The following is a 4,102-nucleotide window of genomic DNA, read 5'->3' on the forward strand; positions in this document are numbered from 1 at the left end:
TAGTAAAGGAACTGGGCGTTGAGCAAGGTGGAGTTCAGTTGCATTGTGACAGTCAGAGTGCTATTTATCTGGCTAAGAACCATGTGTACCATGCGAGAACCAAGCACATTGATGTCAGGTATCACAAGATCAGAGAGTTGATTGCTTCTGGGGAGATACCGTTGCAGAAGGTTCATACTCATGAGATTGCAGCTGATATGTTGACCAAGCCAGTTACTATCAACAAGTTCTTGTATTGCTTGGACTTGTTGAATGTTTGCAGTTGCTAGAGAAGCATGGTGGCCCAACCCACAGTGGTGCAGGTGTAACTCCCAGGTATTTTTCTCCTAAGGGGCTGGATATTCGCCAAGGTGGAGATTTGTTATGGTATGGCTCATATACCATATCGGGACAGACGCTGGATCGAAGCGGAGCAGAGCGGAGCGGAAGAATCTATCCAAATTGGGAAGTTACGTGGGTTGGGGTGCGGGGGCAAAGCCCCGCGGTATGGTACAGGGGTAATGTTGTAATTACATATTGTGCCTAGGTTTACTCCTGGGGTTATAAATAAGCCTGTTAGTAACCCCAGGAGGTAATCCCTCTATTCTGTAACCCTTTTCTGAATAGTGAAAGGAACTCGCCGCTCTGCTCCCGAGGACGTAGGCATCTTTGCCGAACCTCGTTAAATCTTTGTGTTCTTCTGGATTTATGTCGATTCTTGTTTTTCTTCGTCCTATTCTTCTCAACACATCAAAATTTTGATTTTTATATTTATGATCATGAGCGGACGCCGCCCTCAAATTCAAAATTTTGATGCACCTTTTTCGTTTCTAATTTCACCGTTGTGGGTCTGAAGATGTATGCGATTCAATGCCCCAGCGCAAGAAGCTTAATCGGGCTGCTGTGCTATATACTACGTCAAAGCTCGCCGATGGTGCCGCCGAGCCTTTGCAATCTCTACTCAGGTTCGCCCAGCTCTCTCTCCATTAAAAACAACCAATCTTTTCGGCTAACAGCTTTTGAGAAATTTATCTATGCCTTGTTCAAGTTTACTGCGACATGCTGAATTGGTTTTAGGGTTTTGGCAGAAATTACGGCAGCTAATTTGTTCTCGATCTATCACTCAAAATCGAGGAGTATGCGGATCATACTGTAAAGTTATGACAACGATTTGATGTTGGTTGAGGGAATATTTGATTCAGCGTTCAATTAGGTGATTTTATTCGTTTGATAATGAGCTGTAAAATTTAAATTACGACAGTTTATTAAGCCTCGTATTTTACATTCTGTCTCAAAATCCTAACTTGAAACTGATGTCAATGAATTTCCAGCACCCCAAAATTGACATAATGATTTTGGTTTTCCGGCAGTCAATCCTAAATTTAAAAATGTAAAAAAAGAGTTCTTTTAAACCCTCGTGTTCGTGCACAATAAACCTCCAAAATAACTACTTTATTTATATTTAGTTTCAACTATTTCATCTATGTGGTCAAGATTTTGGTACTTCTCCTTTTTATTACTTTGTCATTGCATCGATTCATATCTGCATTGCTCAATCTGCAGGGCATAAATTAACACTATGAATTTATCTCTCTGGGCCATCTTGGGTGCATCTTTGAGCATGACTTGATCATTTGTAGGAATGGATCACCGGTGCATAACCGTCTCAACCAAGTCAATATTGTGTTCTCTGGATATATATTATTTAATACTAGCAGATGCATAATATTAAATATCCAATTTATTGTAAATCTTTCATCATCATTAGTCTTATCCCAACTTTTTAGGTTAACTTAATGGATCCACATTCTTCATTCATTTATATTGAGTGCTGCATGAGGTCTTTAAACGTATGACGTGCTAATCTTTTTGCACAATTTTTATGAAATATGCAATGTAAAACTTGTGCCAATATTTATGAAATGAGTTCAATGGAAAGATATCTATTGGTGAGCTGCGATGGCCACATGGTCATTTAATGAAACAATATCTACATTGATTTATATACTATGTCATCTCTTGTTGCTATTCTATGATTTGATTTGTTTTTATTACTCCCATCATTGAAAAAATCAATCTATCATTTTTGTTTTATTTATTATGCATTTTATATGCTGATAATGAATATTATGACTATATTACTTGTAAATATAAGCATAATTATATTTTTGAACGACCTTGAAATTTTTAGTAACAAAATTGATTCTTTGATGAAAAAGAATCAGTAACTTATTTTTCCTTAATTGAATTAAAAGAATATGTATGTATGTGTGTGCGTGCATGCGTGCGGGCGGGCGTTTGTATCATCAATGATTAAATTAAATGAATTTGTCTGTGTGTGCTTGTGTGTGATGAAATGAATCCAAATTTGAAATTTGTTGGTTATAAAGTGTTTTCCAAAAGTAACACATCATGACCAAACTTGTTCGTGTCAACATGTTGGGAAGGTTTACAAAGGCATCACCCCTAAGTGACATGGTATAAATTAAGATGATTTTATTAAAAATTCTGCAATATTTAGCTATGGCGTCACCCTTAAGTAGCCATGCAAACCTGATTTTGGTGTAAAATGTGGGTTGACTTGTTATAAATTTAAGATTGGATTTTTTATATGACTTTTGAAGATTTTGAGTATGAATATAAGAAAATTGTTGGTCTTAGTATTAGAAGAAGAATAATGTTGCTTGCTTACAAGAACCTAAGTGGAATAGTAAAATTCATTGACATTGGAAAACATTATAACTTATCGTATGCTGGAAATATTAACAAAGGATTGTGGTTGGGATATTAGTAGATATTGTTGAAAGATACAATTATTGAGATGTATTGCGATTAAGCTAATTATTAATGAGTACTTTATGAAAGTGATTAGTGCTTTTTCTTCACTAATTGTATTATAAAATAGTTTATAAAATTAATTTTATGAAGAGATGGATGAACTAATATGACAAAAAATTGAGGAAGAATTATAACTATTATAGGTGATTTAATTGGACATATAAGATATAGTAGGATGAGTTATGATAGATTTTTTGATTGATATAGAATAGAAGATAGAAAGGCAATAAAGAAAGGTATATTTAATTTTGCAGTAGGCCATCATCTTGCATTGGCAAACACATGCTTTATGGAATGAGAAGAACACTATTTTTGTGAAATTTGTCAATTTGTAAGTATAATTTGGCGGGAATTTGAGGATTTATATTCTTTGCAAATTTAGGAAGTGAGCATCAAGTTGAGCACATTATAATTTTGAATTTTGATGCTATTTTAGTGTTCTTAGTTTTTTTTTTTTTTGGGTTTTGTAATTTCATTTCGTTATAAACATTTTCATAATAACAATGTCTATGAGAATGAGATTTATTATCTAATATTTTGATTAATTTTAGTCGCCAAGTTTACTGCCTCTAGTGTAAGAAAGTTGATTTAGCTTTCATCAGAATCCCCAATTTAACAACTTCTAACTCTCTGCTTATTTCATGATTTTAGGGTGGTTGTTGTAGTTCTATGCTTAAAAATACATACGGAGTTTTATTTCTATTCAACCATTAATTTGGATGAATAGTAATATTATTGTTATTGTTTATTTATTTTCTTTCATAATTTACATTGCAACAAAGATTGGATCTAACAAATTGCCATTCTCTTACACATGCTTTCTCATTCTTAATTATAGTAGGAATCTCTACTATTTCCTTCTTTTCATGACTTGGGGTCTATTTGGGGCAGCTGTAGCTTATTGAATAATCTGCTGATAAGCTAGGTGCGGTGACTATTACAATTTTTTATTTTTTTGGAAAAACCAGACCGTTGCCAATAAGCTCCCACTGCACCTGGATAGGTGCGGTGTGAAAACACTGTTTTCTGCATTTTGAAAATAGATAAGCTGCCAAAATGCAGTTTACCCAGACAGTCCAGGTGCGTTTTCAAAACACCACCGCACCAAATAAGCTGCCCCAAACGAGTCCTTAATGTTGCTCATATATAATGGTTGGTTGGTTTTTTTTGTGGCTTGCCCACCGTGGTTGGATTCAAATGGTGGGTTGGTTTCCTTTTACATCTTTCCTATTATTTTTAGAATTTAAAATATATGTTTCTTTTCCTAGAGATTGAACATTCCTGC

The 4,102-nt window shown here is 34.6% G+C and overlaps 1 long non-coding RNA gene across 3 annotated transcripts in view; it reads left to right on the plus strand.

The window, feature by feature from the left end:
* The first annotated feature begins 766 nt into the window (after positions 1-766).
* The window catches only part of LOC110018980, an 8,953-nt gene continuing 5,617 nt past the window's right edge, over positions 767-4,102 (plus strand). For all 3 annotated transcript variants that reach the window (XR_002293416.1, XR_002293415.1, XR_002293417.1), the window contains exons 1-2: positions 767-944; positions 1,068-1,192. This is a non-coding gene — a long non-coding RNA (uncharacterized LOC110018980). The remainder of the gene's footprint in view (positions 945-1,067; positions 1,193-4,102) is intronic.

Source organism: Phalaenopsis equestris, unplaced genomic scaffold, assembly GCF_001263595.1.
Source record: "Phalaenopsis equestris unplaced genomic scaffold, ASM126359v1 Scaffold000036, whole genome shotgun sequence".
In the NCBI taxonomy this organism is placed as follows: Eukaryota; Viridiplantae; Streptophyta; class Magnoliopsida; order Asparagales; family Orchidaceae; genus Phalaenopsis; species Phalaenopsis equestris.